Source organism: Protopterus annectens, chromosome 2.part1 (genome assembly GCF_019279795.1).
Source record: "Protopterus annectens isolate FY-2018-M chromosome 2.part1, PAN1.0, whole genome shotgun sequence".
NCBI lineage: Eukaryota > Metazoa > Chordata > Ceratodontiformes > Protopteridae > Protopterus > Protopterus annectens.
In genome coordinates this window covers 724,180,147-724,202,530 of record NC_056729.1, presented here as the reverse complement: position 1 = coordinate 724,202,530, position 22,384 = coordinate 724,180,147, and positions in this window count along the sequence as shown.

Below are 22,384 nucleotides of genomic sequence, written 5' to 3'. Positions count from 1 at the left end.
GCATTGTTAATCACTCCGAGGGTATGCAGAACACCAAGGCATATAGTCCAGCCACATACAGGTCTTTTATTGTCAGGGTGTTCATGTAGTGATCTGGGTTTAGGCTTGTCCACCTGGTGAACGGAACTTCCCTGGCCAAGATCAAATGTCAGACGAAGCATATGGGCAGGGCTTATCTCCCTATTTTGAAGTTTTACCTGTGTTTATACACACAGGTGTCTGGGCACCTGTCAGCAGCTAATTCTGTTGGCATTACATATTATGGGTGGGTTTGTTACAGTTCATACTCCACAGTGAGGGGTGTTCCCATTCACATTTGACTATTACCTGTATACAGTCATACGAGGATTATTATTTTTGGACATGAAGTGACTACAGGTATGCGGTTGTACATTACACAAGTGTGAAGGGCTGTTCCTGTAAATATGTACGGACCATACCTCTCAACCTCTTAGAGCACTGAACCTGCGCAAAACCTACACGATGGGGGGACAATTAGGAACACATTTTAACGATTGCTCTTACAAGCTTACAATGTTGATAGAATGCTAGGTCTTGCATTAGCATTACTTTTCTGCAGGTTGTGGAGTCTTATCCTCAGGATATTTCTCATTATTTACTGACATCAATCCTCAGCTATTTACCACACTGGTGCAGATTGTCGGAGGCATACACCAACACTATGGGATGAACCTGTGGTCATTCTTAGGGTTGCCACCTTTTCGACTTCACAAAGTGGGACATGTTCTGTAGAGATGTCAGATTTTCTAGGACAAAACATACCTACAGCCGTGCACAGTACTGAACTTTAACCGTTTTTGTACATATAATAGCTTATTCTAGTAACATTTGATTTGCTTATGCTACTTCACATAACATATTGAGGATTCATATATAAAATAACCATTTTATGCGACTATTAAAGTAAATTAGGAAATAGACTCTCAAGACATTTGCTATGTCTTGATTTTTTTCACAGGACACGACTGCCTACAGAGGGATTGTTACTCGCAAAGTGGGACAGGTGGTGAACCTAGTCATTCTGCGAATATCCAGACAGTTGAGTGGTATGGCACGGACCTCTGTAATACACTTTTGTGTTCTGGCACAGCAGTAGCTCAGCATTAAAGACTGCATTCGGAATGTGCTGACAGACAGTTGGGTTTCAGACTTCATACTCCAGACATTAATGCCAATGTGCAAACTGTTATTCTATCAAATTCTATGTTTCTAAGAGATATGTTTACAGATTGTCCCTGAGTTTGGACCTTTGTCTCACTTATATTCATGGCTCTGTCCAGATATCTTGCTCACACAGGTTGACAGGTATGGTCAGTCACGACTGCACACAGTCAGTGTCCCTCACACTTGATCAGAGTTGACATGTTTACGTAGTGTCTTCCTCGCCCTCATACCGTTTTCCTCTTTGCAAATGTGTGCATTATATTCTCCCTCCTATTCATGTCTGGACACGTGCATCATGGGAAGGCATTTTATCCTGGGTGGTAGGTTATGCATGCCCACTTAGGGCTGGACAGTGTCATGGACCTCCACTGCACGTTCTGACTTGTGTCCAGATATCTACTGGATTGGACATCATGTCATCATACCCATTCTACTATTTACACAAGTTGGTCATCCCGTGAGGGATATCCCAAAAATTGGTCAAGATAAAAACAAGTTAGATAACGAAGATTTTTGTGGCTTCACGAAAACGTGCAGGGGGCTTTACCTGCATTGGATACATGGTTTGCAATCCTGACACTGCCTAGGGTGACAATACCTACTACATATGCGTAGGGGTCACTGTGTGTAGCTGTTTCTGCAACAAACCAGTGGACCAAGTACGGCTGGATTTGGTGGACGTTCTGGTATGGTGGCAGGTTGTGTGTTGTGGAGGGTATGCTGGGTAGGCTATTATGCATCCAGGTGTGTTGCGTTTGTTATGGCCAGTTCCATCAGGACCCATCTGTGGGTATGTGATGGTGCCATATCTATACAATTGTCTCGCATATTTCCATATTCATATGTTTGTGGGATTGTGTTCTACACTATGGCCTGTCTGCTTGTCTTGTAGCTGTTTCTACATGAGGTTGTGTTTCTTTCCACTTCACCCGCTGCCCCCTCATACAACTTCGGTTCAACTTTTCTGCATACGACACAAGTATCGCCTTTGAGGAATTTACCATTAAACACACACCCCTCACACGCGAATTACTCACACCCCATAGAGCACTACTTTGGTTGTTGACCCATGACACGGCCAGAGTTACACAGTGACTACCCTACATGTGTCGGGTACCTTTATGGTTGTGTGGACTACCCTGCCATGTTTGCTGTCTACATACTGTACCTCACGCACATAGGTACATGCCCTTACTTCACTTTCATTACTTGGTTGGTGTATCCAGGTACTACCCATTCGACTGTGTCACATACACATTCGGATTATACAGCTGCCTTCCGGATTTTGCCAGCCTGTTCTACTCATTGGTAGGATGGCACCTTTTCCTATGTCCAAGCTATTCCTTACACATGTCCGACTGTTGTGGACATTGCCTCCCCACAATCAGTGATTGTGTTTCCACATTTTCAATTGTTCACAGTGTGACATAGGGTTACCACCTGTCCCACTTTGCGAGGGACAGTCCCTCTTTGGGCAGTTGTGTCCTGACATGCAATTGTCAACATGGCAAATGTCCTGAGATTTTAGGACAAACATATTTCTTATATTTTATGTGATAGTTGCATTAAACAGTTAATTCTGTATCTAAAATACCTGACTGCTATGAGAAACAGACTAAGCAACTAAAATGCTACAGGAATATGCTTTTCTGTAGGCAAAACAGTTATGTTCTGTCCTTTATACTGGCCGTGGGTATGTGTTGGCCTGTACAGTCTGATGTCTGTACCAAACATGTCCCACTTTGGCCATTTGTGAGGGTTGCAACCCTACTGTGACAGTTGCGGTGAGCACAGCATATTTTACAGACCGACACATACCCATGGTCAGTTCGGCAGATAGAACTCACAATTCTTGCTTATATCTAAGCTTATTCTTGTAGCATTTTGGTATCTTATTCTGCTTGTTATGACATTTATGTATTATACGTCCAGTGAAATATGTTTAATGCAACTATTGCATGACGTCTACGGAGGAATTATGTCCTATATTCTCTGGACATTTGCCAGTTTTACATGTTTGTGTCAGGACACATCTGCCCACAGAGGGACTGTCACTCGCAAAGTGGGACAGGTGGTAATCTTTGTCGACGGTACGGATCATACTGTTCCTTTCGGCCTACATGTGTCCGTGTTGTTATGGCTCGTTTATATGCTCCTTCTGTTTCGTTTACATGTGTATGCTATTTCCTATTACATTTGGTATGTGAAATACGGACATACCTTTTGTATGTGACTATTACATGGCTTGTGGGATATGATTCAGACATACGGTCACTACCTATATCTACATTTCTCCTCATGTATTTTGTTATGGACACATCTGCACAACTATGTTCCCTCCCTCCCTCAAATTATGGGTCGGCTGGTGACCCTCTCTTTTGGACTGGACGTACCTACTGGCGGCGCGCTAACATCTGATATGTTTCACTTCCACATGGTATAGCTATCTACACTACGTTGGACTACAGGCACACGGTTTCCCTGTCATTTGTTCATGGGTAGGGACCCGTTATTCCTTACCGTGCATTTGTGTTTGTGTCTTCATTTTCTGTTCGCAGGGACTCTGCTTTGCATACGTTTCAGTCTCCATGGACACTGATAGGTACGATTACTATTGCTGGTGGAATATAATATTCAGCAGTTTAGGTTGCTCCTCGAAAGCTGACATTGACACGCCTCCCTGAGCAACTTCGATACGCCCTTTGCACTCGCACACTTTTCCTATGCATGTGGCTGTGGTAGCTGCGCGCCTTCATTAATATGCATATGGCACGACCACTCCACATCTACGCCGCATGGCCGGCGCAAGCCTTACACCGGCCTTGCGCCGAGCTTCATGAATCCGGGGGATAGATATATAATATTATTAAAAAGCAAGTAAAGGAGGCTCCAGACCATGGCTGTACAGCACATAAAACAGTTTAATAAAATAACAGTCAGGTACCAGTGAGCACTTTTGTGGCCCAAGCCATTTCATCTGATGAAGTGCTCACCTGGTACCTGACTGTTATTTTATTAAACTGTTTTATGTGCTCTACAGTCGTGGTCTGGAGCCTCCTTTAATTGCTTTTTAACTTGGATTTGTTGCTGGAGGAACCGTTTGCTAGCACCATTTGTATTTTGACTATTGATATATAATATTATGTTATATATTTAAATTACAAACTAGGTAAATTACAAAAAAACAGTGGAACGAACCGGCTAAGGAGCACCAAAGGAAAGCAACAGTCCAAATGTTATGAAATATCTTCTTAATGCAGAATTTATTAAAATACAAAACTGACGTTTTCGCTACCAAAACTGTGGTAGCTTCCTCAGAGAAGGGTAAAACAACAATGCAGAGTAATGAAATAAATACAAAATTTGGCGCCTCATTTGCTAGTTACAATTGAAGCTACTGATTAATGAGAAAACGTCATTTCCTGCTTAACTAAAAAGTTATCGTTCTCTCATTAAGAAACTGTTCAGTTAACAATACTAAACATATTTACTGCAAGTATGCCAGTGAAAATCAGCGGCAAAAACCTGCAGCGAAGATAAACAAATTTTTAAAAATACACTTTGATTTTTAAAATGACTTAACAGTAAAAAATACTAAGTTAAACATGATCTGAAAGTTGTCATAGTACTAAAAAATGTCTTCAAAACCATGAAAAAGTGTATATAAAATGCATATAATGCATATATTTAAATTATTTATACTTTGGGGAAATTTGTATGTTATAATAATTTTTATCTGGTTAGTTGGTTGAAAATGATCAATTGTTCATGCATTTAACTAAGTTAATTATATTACTGACAACTCTCCTTTTAACTCTCACAACCCTAACCTATCTTACATCTATACATACTAACACACTACTACCCCACACCACCTACCACACAATACATACCTCCACACCTATATTAACCCACGTAAACTTCCCAAGAGCTCCCTCTTTATTTAATGACAACTCAATACTACACATACATAAGAAGTACATTCCGCTATCCTACACTACAAAAATATCATTTAAAATCCACATAGACATAGTACAAACAATCAAACTTACACTACTTTTAAAGAAATGCCTCCTAACCTCAGGAGATATTCACCCAAATCCAGGGCCATGCAACATCATGCCCCTAACAAACACATCGGATCTACTTATCATCAATCTTAACTCTTGAAGTATATCAAACAAACTTCCTCATTTACATGCATTCATAACCCACTACTCCCCTGACATTCTAACCATAACAGAGACCTGGCTAAAACCCTGCACCCAGAGTGAAGAAATCCTCCCTCCAGGATATAATATCCTAAGACTAGATAGAGTGGGAAAGAAGGGAGGGGGTGTTGCAATTGTCTATAAAAACACACTTACTCTCCAACCTCTACAAACTCCTCTACCTATATTTCATACTAACGAAATAATTCCTGCTGAGACACACCACGGCAAATAAAAGTGAACCATTTAATATACTCCAGATATAAAAACAGGCGATCTGATCACATGAAAAACAGTTAGCGCTTTCACATTTATAACAAATGCTTCTTCAGACTGTTGATAAAAAGAAACAAATGTTGACTTCTTTCTTTTTATCAACAGTCTGAAGAAGCATTTGTTATAAATGTGAAAGCGCTAACTGTTTTTCATGTGATCAGATCACCTGTTTTTATATCTGGAGTATATTAAACGGTTCACTTTTATTTGCTGTGGTGTGTCTCAGCAGGAATTATTTTTTTGATATACAGCTTTGCCATTCTGGGACACTTTAACCTTGTGAGTGGTGTTTTGTGTGTTTTATATTTCATACTGCTGAGACCTTAGGCTCTGTGCTACTGCTTAGCAAGAAAAAGAGCATCAATATTCTTTGTGCTTATACCCCTCCCGGTAATAACTCTCCAACAACTGAGGAGATTCTACAATGGGCAAGGGATACCCTCCCACAAGAGACTATTTTACTAGGTGACCTAAATACTGATTAGCTAACCCGCAACTCTAAAAACCCCACTAACCACATCAACCTATATGGATTCTCTCAACTCATTCAAGAACCCACCAGAGTAGATAAAAAATCCCAGAAGGAATCTATACTAGATTGAACACTGGTTAACTACCCTAAACATAATTACCAAATAGGTTGTCTACCAGATGGACTTAGCAACCATCTCACAACATTCCTCCTATGAAAATGCACAAACTTACCCAAACCTACAGTCTATAGACTAGTTAGAGATGATCACAATGTAAACCCTCAGGATCTCAACACTACTTTAAAAAAATGTTACTGGGAACCATTACACACCCTTAATTTAGACCAAGCAGTTGACTACTTTAATAGTACTCTTACTGATATCCTTAATTTAGTAGCCCCCATAAGAAAGATGAGAGCTAAACTACATTATGCTCCATGGCTTAGTAGGTCCATTGCAGCCTTATTAAAGTCCAGAGATAAGGCATGGAAAACCTGGAAGAAGGATAGCACTAGTCTAGCCAAACAAAACTATCAACAACTTAGAAATCAAGTCAAAAAACAAACAAAGCTTGATAAACAGAACTACTTCCTAGGTATCCAAAACAAACACTCTAAAGACCTCCAAAAGTTCTGGCATGCAATTAACTCCCTACTAAAACCCAGCAAAACCACTACACCAACTACCACCTCCACCAACACAAATAGTGACTGACATAGCCTCCCAATTCAATCATCACTTTACTGAATCCATTAAATCACTATCCACCCAACTATCCAAAAATAGCTATTCATCCATGCCGACAACAACTCTTAACAAAACACCTCTCTTTACGCTCTCACCTGTCCCAACCTCTACTATAAAAACGCCACTTAAAACTAAAACCCACTACTCTTGCAGCAGCTGGTATACCAACTAATTTCCTAAAAATGGCCACTAATTCCTTATCCTACCCAGTCCCAATCCTTATCAACTGCTCCATAAAGGAAGCCTATATCCCCCAACCATGGAAAATCTCCTACATTATTCCCCTTCATAAAGGTGGCAATTCCTATGATTTCTCAAACTATTACCCCATTGCCATTCTGTTTCCTCTATCAAAGATATTTGAGAAATGCATTCGCTCTCAGGTCATGCATTTCCTAAATACAAACAATCTCCTCTACACAACATAGCTTCCGCCCACACCACAGCACAATTACCGTTCTTCTCTCTTTTACAAATCTGGTTAACCAACATAGAAATAATAACAATTTTGTATCTGCTATATTCCTCTACCTCTCTAAAGCATTTGACATGGTTTCTCACTCCATACTAATAGATAATCTAACCTCTTTATCCTTTGCCCCTGACACTATTGCCTGGTTTAAAAACTATCTATCTGACAGACAACAATCTGTCCAGTGGCAGGGTGTTTTATCACCTTTACTTCCAACCACCATAGGTGTACCTCAAAGTTCCATATTGGGTCCACTTCTCTTTTCTATTTTCACCAATAATCTGCATACCTCTACCCTGCATGCCTCACTCATAGAGTATGCAGATGATTCGACCCTAATCTGCACAACCCCACCTCTTAACACTCTATAACAACTCACCCAGGAATCCTTTACCTCATTGGAAACTTGGATCACAAATATCCAACTTATCTTAAATCTCAGTAAAACTAAATGACTCCTATTTACCCCTAACAAATCAAAAACCTCTCCTCTCTCCTTCTCTGTCTCTTCCAAAATGGTACTGCCATTTCATCTTCTCCCCAACCAAACACCTTGGCGTTGAAATAGACAATAACCTCCACTTTGACATCCATATCTCTCAAACTATCAAAAAGGTACACAAAAAAATGGGTGCCCTATATAGACATAAAAACTTTCTGTCAGATCAGGCTCGGGTCACCCTAGCCCAAACTCACCTTCTGTCCACATTAATGTATGCAGCACCAATACTTACCCATGTCAAAAAATCTGACCTTGACAAACTTGAGTCTTGTTATAACAAAATTGCCAAGTCTGCTAATAATTCTGCCTTTTAGAACCCATCATTGTATACATCTAAGGCAGCTTCAGTGGCTTGAACTCCCAGTTATTAACTTTTCACCTAGTCATAGCATATAACATCCTAAAACATTGTGACAAAGCTCCATCACTATGGCAGTTACTGACTCACTATACACCAAATCGTCCATTCCCCTCTGCCAACAAATCACTCTTCTCTCTCTCCTCAGGTAAAGCTCTATTTTCACACAGTTTAGCTAAAAGTTGGAATAACCTTCCCACTTCTGTGACTTCTGCATCAAATACCACACAATTCAAAAACTCATTTTATATGGTCATGGCTTTGTCCATGTGTTACATAATCCTACAATATGCTTTCTCCATCTTTTTCTTTCTCTCTTACTTTAGACCCTCTGTAAGCATGGTATTGATAAATGGTATCCATTATCCTTGATATGTGGTTTTTTGTAATAATTTTTGTCCTATTTACAACTAACAAAATGTATATATGTAAATTTTGCTGATGAGGATTTTTTACTGTTTTTCTGTTCTTCAAATGCTGCTATGATGACTCTGTTTTTCCTTTTGTATAATATTATTATTATTTTGTTAATTATGTGGAGGTTTTCTCCCCAGGCGTCCGCTGTAAATGGACCTCATCCAGTCGAACCATCCCGGTTAAATAAAAAATAAAAGATAAAATAAATATTTGTATGATATTAGTTTCATGAACATTAGGTAACAATTATATACACATTTTTGTATTTATATTTATACTTGCACACTGTAATTTTACAGTGCCGTTTCATGAATTTTAAGGCATGTTGGAGAACAATTAACTAGTACTTTTATCACTATCTTTCTGAACTATAATCATTCCATTAAAATTAACATGGCAATACATTCCCATAGATTTAATAAAATCCATGTAGGCACAGTGCATTGCCCACATGGAATGTTACCATGTCTGTATACATGGTTCCCTCTCAGCAGCATGCCATTCATATTAATCATGGAGCATTACCAAGGGAGAGACATGAAACATGGTTATTGAATCAGTATAGGGATTGTGGTGTGAAAATTGTCCGCAGATGAGTAACACACTCCCTGCACTGTCCAACTGTATTATATTACTGTAATTTAATTGTTTTTTTAACCATGTTTGTGCTGCGTGGCATGGAGCACAGCAGTGCTAAGTGGGGAAGAGACATCTACAAATAGAAACCGGATGTATTTAATTATTTAGTTAAAGGTCAAGTTTAAGCATAGCTGAGCAGGTTTGCATGGCGTGGCACAGTGCTCAGCACTGCTTAAAGGTAGCTCAGAGATAAATGTAAAGGTATAGCAAAATCCCATGTATCCACACAGCTAAATGGGTAGAGTTATGGCCTCATGTGCAGTAGTTGCATAGTTTGTATGCATGGAAAGGCAAGTAAGCATTTATTTTTGAAATACAAATTTTGCAAATTATTTTTAAATCTGAGCCTGCTGAACTCAGCTAAGCTCTGCTAAGACCTGCTAAGACATGCTAAGCACTGCATAAACCAAATAGCTGATAATGTTTATGCACTGCTTGGCACTGCTTGGCTGATTTGTGTACAGCTAAGCATTGCTAAGCAGATGGGTCTTTGGGTTTTCACATTGCTCAGCTTAGTTGCGCTGGTTTGCGAGCTGCTAAGCAACATACCCTAGGTGGGAATACAGCATAATCTTTTGGAGTTCTACCTGTGTATTGACTATGGCTGGAATTGGAGAGGATGAGTGCTGCTGGACAGAGAGGTGGGGCATTCAGGAATCCAGGGTCATTGTTGGACTCCTGATGAAATATCTTAATGACCGGCTGCTGCAGAGAAGGTTCCAGGGCTCAGAGTGCAAGGCGGAGGACTGAGACTGGCTGGCACATGAACTCACCAGTGTGATAAGTACCCCCGCACAAGTGAGCAGGTCCATCACCACCATGATGACCTGAAGTGTAAGAGGGGGAATTTCTTGGACACCTGGGTCCAGGAAGCTTCGGCAGGGAATGGCCCACAAGTTTGTAAGTAGTTTCATCTTTGTTTCACCAATACCTAATCTGAATATCTGATAAACTGGTATGCATAATGGTGTGCTTCTCTCCCAACAGCTGCAGAGGAGAGGGCTTGCATCATTGAGGTGCATGATGGACGCTTGGCCAGGTTGTGCCATTAGTGTGTTGAGTACAGATGTATTTTGCTATCTGTAGTCAAATAAGCAAGAAAAAAGTAAAGCATTAACTGTGATTAGGAATATACAGTAAAGATTGTATTGCAGTGAAAGTGGACTTACAGCTGTACTGCACTAAGTACATACTGCCAACTGTAGTGCCATAATCAGGGAAGAGTAAAGCATTAAGCATAATAAAGTATATGCAATAAAGTTTGTAGTGCAATAACTGGAATTACAGCTGTATTGCAACACCTGCATAATGACAACTGTTGTGCAATATAATACTCAAAACTATACCAGTAACTGCAAGAAGGTATCTCTAATAAAGTTTGTTGTGCAATAAGTGTGGAATTAGGACTGTTTTGCAAGAAGCCAATTATAAGAACTGTTCTGCAATAAAAACATTAAATAATATCAGTACCTGCATGAATATATAGCTAATAAAGTATGTTGTGCAGTAAGTGTAGATTCAGAGCTGTTTTGTAAGAAATGAATTATGACAACTGCTCTGCAACAACACATGCATCAAGAGCAATAACACCAAGGTAAATTGTGTACATCAGGATTGTCTTGTTTATACCTTTGCATGACAGATATATGCATTCAGGCTGTGAGGTACAATGCTGCAGTCAGGTATCACAGTGTAATAGTTGCAGACTGCAAATAATAACCCATAATCAGATATTGTTTGTTGACTTCACAGATATTTCAACACATTAGCATTATATTGTGCACACATGCATTCTATGTAGTACTGTATAGGTTACCAGCTATCTCCGTCATGCTTGAATTTCATGCATGTGTGTTCAACTGTCACTGCAGTCTAGAATAAAACTGTACTACTATTACCAGGTCATATGTTGGTGCCAGTTGACCTCTAGGTAAATATCACTCAGTTAGGAATCAGCAGATACTCCATAGCTCAGTTTACTGAATGCTGTGTATGAAGTACATTTTTCCACACACAGAACAGGGTTCAAATCCAGTGCTATGTAGCACTAAATATTACAGTATCAGTCACATAAAATTAACAGATATTCCCTCCACAGGAACTACAGGTAAATGGGTGAGGTAGCCCATATTATAAGTAAATAATTGAGTGTTTAGCTGTCACAGACTGTTACAATCATTACCACAAATGTGAAAATACAGCTTAAAATAAAGGAAATAAATATAATAATAAAATAAAATAAATTAAATAAAATGTGTAACCTTTCATATGGCTATATGCCTGGAGTGTCTGTAAAGGGTTGCTGCAGTCAAATAATACAGTTGTTCCAGATGTCCTCTGCTGTCACTGCTATTGGATTCTATCCCCATGCCTGCCAAGCAAGGCATGATAGTTGTTTACTCTCTGTACCGTACACATACATGCCTCTCAAGTGTCATGCTGTCCCATAATGTAATTACTAGTACATAATCCCACACAGATTTAACATCAACATGACTAAGTAAATAGCAAGGTATCACTACATCAACCCACAGCACACCTATGTAGCTATATAGGTCCACCTGATGTGCAAGTGTTCTGTGTAGTTGTGTACCTGCAGTTGTTACTGCTTGGCCGATACTCTCCCATGGAGATAGTTTGACAGGTATGTACATGCTACAGCAGCTATAGGGCACTTTTACACATAAAGACAGGACAGACCTGTAGAATAGATAGCAGTACTGTTGTCAACTATAGAGGCTATAATGGTATTAATGGCCTGGATTTCCCTCTCTACCCCATATCCTCATATATGTATTATCGTTATTTACTGGTTATGGTTTACTATTAACATATGTTGTTAGATTAAACTGTATTTTGGGGCATGTGTTTCATTATTGAATGTAATAAAATGGTTGCATATTAGCATATCTTCTTGAATTACCTATTCTGTTGGCCTTATGCCTTAACTGTTACTGGCATGCTGTTAATATACTTACTGTTCTGTTATTTATTGTTGTGTTTCACATCATATGCATTGAAATGTAATGGGTTTATTTCCAATATTCTGGCATGCTGTTATTACTAACAATGGTTTTGTTCATAACTAACCTATACTTGTTGCTATACCTCCATCACCACAGCATGTCAGTGTAGACTGGTTTCTAGTGATCTGCCTTCCCTACCTCAACTGGCTGTGACACTGGGTCCTAGCATGTCTAGGACCCAGACGTGGTGCCTTCTCAGCTGTCCCTGCACCATCTTTGCGTTGAACTACCTCAGAAAACAGGGCTCATCTCCCATCAGGAGTGGTGGTAGAGGGGCAGTAGTCACCCAAGATCAACTACCAGCCATGGTGCACACGATTGTTCATAGGAGCTATGAATATCACCTGTGTCAGATTGAGGGTAGACTGGAAAACCTGGTGGGGCTGGCTGGCCCTGGCACCTTTCCTCCAATACAGCCAACTTTGGGGCACTGAAGGAACAGTGTCGACTGCCCATGTGTGGGGACCTAAGTCCCACTGCTACTTTCTGGAGGGACATGCATCTCGGATTCCACAACATCCTCCCCATCCAAGGTGTTTACCCCCTCATGTGTCACACATAGCCCCTGTCTGTTGTCTTGCCTGTCTTTTCTGCCTGCAATTGCATCCTCTCCTACCCAACTTATCTCTCCACATGTACCTATATCCCTACCCCAACATTTCACTCTGTCCTTATAAAAACAAAAATGGGCACCTGTCCCAAAAAAATATATATATATATATATATATATATATATATATATATATATATATATATAAATATATCGCCCCATCATAGCTCTCCATTTCGCAGATGTGTCCACTGGACATAACTAATTTGGTCCAATTGGCTTATCAATGCATTTATGTTGCCCTCACCCCTCTCTCTGGGATTTGAGAGTCCAAATGTGTGCACAAAATCTGTCAAAATGCACAACTGTTGCTGTACAAGAATGGAAAGCTATGGTTCTTTCCTACACCCATACTGCACATGCCTACCTGCCTTTTAGTATGTTTTTCCCCCTGCTTGCCCCCATTTCACCACTGTCCTATCACCCCCTTTTCATTTCTTTTTAATTTTTTAGCATGGGTTTGCTTGCAGCTATGTTAAGCGCCACACCTCATAAACCCGATTAACTGAGCTTTAATGTGACTTAATGATCCTATGTTTTTTTCACAGTGTTAGGCACATGTATAAAATTATCACCCCTACCACATTTCAAACCTGGGTCCTGGCAACTACAGCCTACTACACTAATCCACTATACCACACAGATCTTAATTAAAACTATACCACGTAGATCTTAATTAAAACAGGTATTAACAGCAAAACATACTGATGGTCACTGACAGACTGAAATTAAACTTATTGGGAAAAATGGGAGTGTACTTGAAACTTTGATGCAAAAATACACCAGTAGACAACCAAATAAGTAATAATAACAGTATGTGAGGCCTGAGATAGCAGGTAAATTTTCTCTTTTAACTGCAACATCTGTAAGCACACCTGCTATGGCATCAGTTGCTCAGTATACACATTCAACTGGGACCCTGCTACAGAACAATTGCCTTTGAATGCCATGTACATACTGATGGCTGCAGATAATGTGTGTCACAGCCTGTATATCTGGCAAATACTCTAGCTCCAGCACTTACTCAGTAGCTTATTCTATTAAATGCCTTGCATACAGTACATTTTGCCACACACAGTCCTGGGTTTGAATCCAATGTGTTGCACTTCAATTACATTGTTGTGAAGACACCAAGTAATGATGGATCATGCAATTTTAATCCCAGTTGGTTACTACTACTGAAGTATCTGCTACCCAGTTCTGCAAGTGAAAGGCCTGGAGATAGGGACACACTGCACATATTCGTATAGCCTAACTGTATGTCACCTACTACTGTGCTATTGGCACTGTTGCATAACAGATGTACCTTAAGCACATGCCTTGATTGGACTGTCAAGGGTACCCTTACTCTGGCTCTGCTGTAATGACAGGGCTGGCATTGCAGCCACAGTTACACATACAGCTTGCTGACCTTCAAATTGTTCACACACACACCCCCATGTGTACTGCTGTAGCCTGGAAGACGCATAGCTGTATGTTAAGGCAGTTACTACAGACACACAATACCTCCCAACCCCCTATAACAAGGGATCCAGACACAACTATACATAACGGAGGGGCAAATGCCCAGAGATAGGGATGTGTTTCACAGTTTGCCTCTACAAAGGGAGTCAGTTGATAGAACAGCACCTACTGCATTAGCACGCATATTCTGATGGGTATGCAGTGTGACACTCACATGTCTCTGTCCCCTTACTGACCACAACCCACAGTGTTAGCCAGTGAACTGCCAGATGACCACACTGTCATGGGACACTGAACAAACATATGAGGCAAAACTGTGGACATAATTCATACATCTCTATAGTGGACAGTATTTGTACTTAACCTCTGAGATCCTGTAGTCTCCACACTTCAAGAATGTCCATCTCAAAAACTAAGAAAGGGGCCAAGGCCTATATTAAGGCCTTATATATTGCAGTGTGTCACCATGTTATTGGCTAATGATAGTGCACGTCAGCTGTTTTGGATGTAATTAGTAATTCTGTGCCACAGACTGGTGCAGAGGCAATTATCTGTTAATGAACACTACCTCCAAAAGGCAAGCAACTGTTTATGGGGAATAGATCTGTATATGCTTTCCTCGCAGAGACAGCATGTGTGCAAAGCATTTGCAGAGGAATGCTTCAAAAAAAGGAATACATCACTCTACCAGGTATGTAATAGATGTCAGCATAAAGCAGGATGTGGATGGGAGGATGGAGGTATGGGGAATAGGGATTAAAACAGTAATCTTGTATTAGATCTATGATATGGACATGTCAGTGATACTCTGCTACCCAACACTTACAGGCATGCTGCTCAAATGTCCCTGCTTTGAATCACATCTCTACTCTGTTTCTGTCAAGCATCCCACAACAGTCGGCTGTTGTAATACAGATAGTGGATTATATGTAAGGCATAGTGACACTAAGTAAGGGTGGACACTCCTGTAACATCAGATGATGTACTGTAATTCTCCTCCTCTCAGTCTGTCAATGTCAACACATAAATAGAACTAACATTGTAAAAGTGTCCCTGAATGTCTCTGATGTACTCTGGATAAGTCCCTGTTTCATGAACATTCATCCCTGTCTGATTGAGAACTATGCCTAACATATCTCTCAACCTCCTACAGTAGGAAATCAGGACAAAGCCATAATTAATGGGGGTACAAAGGCCCAAACTCAATGACAGATTATACATATTGGTACATATTGGCCATACAAAGTAAGAATGTGAATAGACAAACAGATATTTCTGTGGCATACGCATTTTCTGAGGTGTCTGACATGTGAAAGTTCCCTTCTGTTTTAATTTACTGACAGCAACCATCAATTATTGGAAAAATGTTTTTCAGACATCCACAATTTTGAGCAAAAAGGCCCACAGCTATGGGGCAAACATGTTGACAATCTGTAAACATCTGTATAGTTGAAAGGTATGATGCTTACAGGGAGTATATACTACAGCAGGTTTGCATTGCTGTCTGTCATTGTGGCACACTGGTGTTGCTTGACTGTCCCCATATAGTTCTTGTAACAGCACACTACTATTTGTCCAACAGTGGCCGTATGACATATTAGTGGGGAATTGCCCATAGGAGACACACCACAGTAGACTACAGGGATGGGTGTAGAGACATACAGCAGAATCTGTCATGGCACACAGGGACATTACCCAGTATTTCTACTATCTTCGTGATAGCCACATATGTGTGTTGCCAGACTGTGAGGTATGATGTGTGAGGGAGCAGTGGATAGTGCAGAACATTATGGGTGTGTAGGGTCTGTGCATATTGGACATCCATGTATCTGGTCCTGTAATGTGTTCCCCTCTTGTCTCGCAAGAAAGATGTACCAACAGAGACATCCAACATTTGCATCTGCAGAGAATGATGCTATATTGGATGCCCTCAGATTCCACCATAACATCCTGCTTTTCAGGGCACCACAATGATGAACAGTGGGCAGCATTGTGGGGTGACCATGTCAGGGCTGTTAATCAGATTGGCCAACAGACAAAAAAGTAACAAAAACTGATGAACCAAGAATGGCCAAACGCCAGTGAACGAAGTTGAAGTGTAGGAAGCACCAAAGCAGAGTCCACAATTGTAGAAAGTTGTAAAATCCAAAATAGTTTATTTACACTCGATAACGTTAAACACCAAGCACTCCAAGTGTTTTTCGTCCCAGCCAATGCCGGAACTTCCTCAGACAACCACTTCCTGTTAAAACTACTACTTTTATAGCAAACATTTAAAATGTTAATTTGATTAAGAAAATAAAAGGTGTATTGTCCTGTTGGTACTTGAATAAGTGCATTAAACAACAATGATGTTCAATCCTTCACGGTAAGAATGTTGTATGAACATGCGGAAGGCTGGCAATAATCAGCACCGCTAATTCTAAAGCCAAATGTTCAACTAAAACCATCACACATAAAATCGTGACATGATTTTACACTCAAATAAGTAAAACCCATTAGTAGGCACACATCCTAGTTATAGCAAGTTGCTAGCACTTTACAGTGCAACTGCACCACAGGTACAAGCACTTGCCGTAAACATTTCCCTACCTCACTTTACTGACAAACCATAAGCCGTTAATTTTAGCTTCAATGTGCCACATTTTCACTAAGCTTATAGTAGTGTAAGGAATCCATACTAACTTCATATAAGGTTAAAAGGTACTTGATAAGTAATAAAAAGTATATGTATGTTGGTGTTACCCTAGTAACCTGTTAGTTCCTTTACTAAAATTACCAATAGCCTCTACTATTATACCCCCCATACATACACTCATTTACTTAGATTTTTACTATGTTCGGTAAAGGTGTTCTAAACCTTTGATCAATTACAAACTACCCATCAACTAAACCCATCATGTCATGTATACATATATAAAAAATACACTATAAAATTAAAAATAATAATAATCGATACTCAAAAAACGAAGTGTTTAAATTTTATAGTAATAGACTTTTAATTTTTAAAATACACGCTATGGAAAGGAATTCATTCAGGCCTGGATGGGTACAAGCCATTAATCTTATCTGCCATTTTAATTCACTTCTCTCCAGGTCTAATTTCAATAAGTTGTCATTGATCAACCCTTTCTCACTATAGCTTTGATTAATTTGATTTATGACTAAGAATTTGAATTTATGTTCTGGATGTGTAGTACAATGCCTAGCAAGAGCATTGTCATCCTTATTTTTAGCAATTGCATAGCAGTGCTCAGATCCGATCCAGTCGTCTATCAGTTTTGCCCACGTAAAATGCGGGGCATTTTGAGCATTGAGCCAGATAGACAACTGCTTTCGAGTTACAATCACAGCATGTACTAACTTGGAAGGTTTCTTTTCTGATGTTAAACATTTCTGATGTGTTTATGTACGAACAATATTTACAGTTTCCACATTTTGTCGTACCTCTTTTTGATTTTCTCTTTAAGGTTTGTTTCTACCAACATTTTCAGATTGTGGCCCCTTCTATATGTAATTGTTGGGTTGCAGTTGGAAATATGTGCTAGACCTTTGTCTAATGACAGGAATCGCCAGTACTTTTTCACTATACTACCTATATTTGGTGCCTCAATGCAATAGGTAAATGTGAATGCAGTATTAAAGTTACCCCTGTTCTTAGCCACTAAGTTCATGGATTCTTGTGTGATACTAGGCATATCTAACTGGAAGGTCTGCTCAGAGTTAATGTTAGTATTGTTCTCTGAGTTGGTATTGGTTCTGTCTTTAGAGTTTAAAATTGGGGAGTAAATTCCCTTACTCCTTTTTTCAGTAACTTCCCTGAAAATACCTTGTAGGAATGAGTCTGGGTACCCTCTGTTTATGAACATATCAAATAACAGGTTACATTCTTCATTGAACTCCTGGTCTGTTGTTACCATTCTTGCAGCCCGGACTAGTTGCCCCTTGACTACTGATTTCTTCTGATGGTGGGGGTGCATACTTGTAAAGTGTAGGTAGTTGTTACAGTGAGTTTCCTTCCTATGAATTTTAGCTGTGTACTTATCTAGGTGTTTGGTCAAGCATACGTCTAGAAAGTTAATTGTTGTTAACTGAAAGTTTTTTGTGAACCTAAGAAAATGGGTGGTTGAAGTAAGGTAGTCGACTAGTTGCTCTGCAAGCATTTCATCCCCCTTGATGATGATAAAAATGTCGTCCAAGAACCTTTTATAGCAAAGTATTATATTCATCCAAGTGCTGTTAAATAGATGTTCATTTTCCCAATGGGCTAAGACCAGGTTTGCAAAGCTTGAACCCATAGGGGAGCCCATGGCTACTCCTATCTTTTGTTTAAATAGCAAACCTTCAAAATGGATGAAATTATTTGCTAGAATTATATCTAATAGTTGTTCAATTAGAAGACATTCATTGTCATCTGCTCCTTTACTTCTGATGAAATCAGTTACCCATTCAATTCCAGTTGTATGTGGAATGCAGGAGTAAAGCTCGCAGATGTCAATTGTTAAAAAATTACCAAGTTTGTCAAATGGTGTGTTCTGAATATGTTCTAAGAAAGACCAGGAGTCTTTGAGAATCTGTGTTTCAACGCTCACATATTTTTTAAGAATGCAATCCACCAGTTTTGCAGCTGGATAAGTAATAGACTGCCTTGCATCTACCAAAGCCCTAAAAGGTGGAATCAACACATTTTTGTGTAGCTTTGGTATACCAAAAATCTTAGGTATTCTAGGCGCCAGCATGGTAATATAGGCGTGTTGATGAATATCTATAATACCATCAGTGTATAAATCACTGAAAAACATTTTTATTCTATTGTATGCCTGATTAAGTTCATTTCTACTCGTTTCCTCATATGTCTCACTCCTTAAAATAGAATGCATAATGTTGGAGTAGTCACTGTTATAAAGTACTGCTAACCCCCCACCTTTATCAGGTTTCATGAGTCTCAAGGGTAGCTGCCTAATAAGGTTCAGTGAGTTAGTTTCTTCCTCAGACATATTAGCTACAAGGTTTTTGTTGTGGGGGTATTTAACTATGTCTCTGAATTCACTAATGCACAAATGTTCGAACATGTTCAAGGTATCATTGTGGGGTGGGTTGTATGTGCTAGCTATCCTGAGTTCGCTTGTATTATAGCTGTTATTACCAAACATAATGTTTAAGTTTAGTTTACGTGTGAACAATTTAAAATCGATAATTAGTTCACTAATATCACAGCTTTTTGCAGGTACAAAAGTCATTCCTTTAGCAAACAGTTCCACCAGGTTAGAGTCAATATGACACTCAGTGTAGTTGTATATTTTAATGTTTATGGCAAGTGCTTGTACCTGTGGTGCACGCGAATGCGAGTTGCACTGTAAAGCGCTAGCAACTTTCTACAACTAGGATGTGTGCTTACTAATGGGTTTTACTTATTTGAGTGTAAAATCATGTCACGATTTTATGTGTGATGTTTTTAGTTGAACATTTGGCTTTAGAATTAGCGGTGCTGATTATTGCCCGCCTTCCGCATGTTCATACAACATTTTTACCGTGAAGGATTGAACATCATTGTTGTTTAATGCACTTATTCAAGTACTAACAGGACAATACACCTTTTATTTTCTTAATCAAATTAACATTTTAAATGTTTGTTATAAAAGTAGTAGTTTTAACAGGAAGTGGTTGTCTGAGGAAGTTCCGGCATTGGCTGGGACGAAAAACACTTGGAGTGCTTGGTGTTTAACGTTATCGAGTGTAAATAAACTATTTTGGATTTTACAACTTTCTACAATTGTGGACTCTGCTTTGGTGCTTCCTACACTTCAACTTCGTTCACTGGCGTTTGGCCATTCTTGGTTCATCAGATTGGCCAACAGGACAGGACCTACAAGCAAGTCTGACACTGGGCTACAGATATGGTCAATGCTGCATGTCAAAGGGCAGCTGCTGTTGCCAGGGAATGTGCTGTCACTGGTGGAGGGCCTGCAACACAACCACTCTCAGCCACAGAGGAATTCCTGGAGAACCTAGGATCAACAAACAGCTCACAAGCCTCCATCATGCCACACATCCTGGAGGTGGGTGCCACACCATCCACATTAGAGGAGCATCCAGGTAAGCCTATTGTGTTCACCAGTATAATACTGTATCAGTCGGGTCTATATCAGCATATCGAATGCTGAAAATGCTGAATGCAATTTAATTGAACTGAAATGTTCGAAATCTCAAAGGAGCGAACTGACAAATTTCTTTCCCAGGGAAAGAAATCAGTGTTCCGTGCAAAAAAAAAAAAAAATGTCAATACTTTAAACACTGACAGAAGTCCCTACTTAAATGTATCAACTCTGAGACTGCACCACAGTGGAGGAAATAGCAAACGCCAATGACGGCCCACCGATTTCTTTCCCCTGAGAAAGAAATCGATGTTCTGTCAGTTCGCTCTTCTGAGATTTCAAACATTTCAGTTCGATTAAATTAAATTCACCATTTTCAACATTTGAAATGCTGATAGGAACCCTATCAGTCATTGTGGCAGGTGAGGTTGTCAGGGGCTGAATCTGTCCCAGAGGTTGACATTCCCCTTCTGCCCCCATTGTGCCCGCATGCAGTCAGTAGGCCCACACATACACAGTCATCAAAGGCCACAGATATTGGACAGTCAGAGGGAGGTGACATAGTACAGGATAGTGTGATAACTATAGCATCAGTGAGTGTAGACACTGGTCATAGCGAGAGAGCTGGTGAAGTCCCACACAGGCAGATTGACAGGGGTGCTTAAAGGAGGACTGCTGCCCATCCATCTCCTGTTGCAGATATCACATCACAGGTCACTCACTGCATGTTTTGGGCTGTCACGAAAGCACAGACATGTTCGGAATGCAACACCAAATGGATACTTAGGGTTATGGATGCAGCCCATCTGACATAAGTGACTGTCTCCACCGCATGGTTGATGCCCTGGAATGTTTCACTGATGTATTGGACAGATGGTGGGTTGAGGCAGTGTCTGTCTTTGACCTCTCAGTGTCTGCGCTGGAACATCTGGTTGGAGTTGAGCATCTGACACATGGACATAGGCCAGCAACACCATCTGCTGAGAGTCCACGTGGCCATGCACACTCACGCTCCCATAGTGGCAGTACCTCCAGTGCTATAGAGAGAAGTGTGTTGTCCACACCATGATGTGGCAGGCCATGAGCATGTGGTCCTGGGTGATTCTGTGGGGGACACAGGTCCAGCAGACAGCAGTCACCATCAGGTACTAGCACCATATCTGACCTTGGGCATGGTGGTGCCCATTGCACTCCTGGTAAAGACAGTCCCTGTGTTTGTGGTCAGAGACAGTGAACTGTCCACTCTATGATGTACGGTCCACAGCTGTCCACCATACACATGTGCAAGCTAGCACTGGGCTTGACTGTGTACACAGACACACTCCAACACCATTGTCATATGCAGGTCACCAACAGATACACACAACACCTCTTCATGGCCCATCTAACCAGCCTCCCTTCCAGACTCACACATATGCTGTCAACTGTTTGGTACAGCCTAGGCCTCCGTTACCCCTATACTACACCCTGTGCATGTGATGATACCTGTGCCACATCCATACCTCTCAACCTGGAAACATCAAAAATCTGGACAAGGCCACTGAAAAATAGGCACAAATCTGTACACTGGTTAACATAAAATTTACGTACATAATTCTGTAACCCCGCCCACCCCAATGGAATTGTGGGATACAAACTTTCCAACACAAACTGAATAACAGACAACCAAAATATGGCACCAGAGTCCCCCTGCAGCCATTCCAATGTCCCATTACCTGTCTATTTCACACCATTTACCATAAACACTAATGTGCATACTGTTTTACTTCTACAATGATTATTTTGATTTTATTTTTACATTTTATAGCACAGTACACAAACACTAATAGACATCTGCTAAACAATGCAATACTGTCTCACAATGAAAATAGACTTAGCATTAAAAATGTTTTGCCCTTGAAATTCCCAT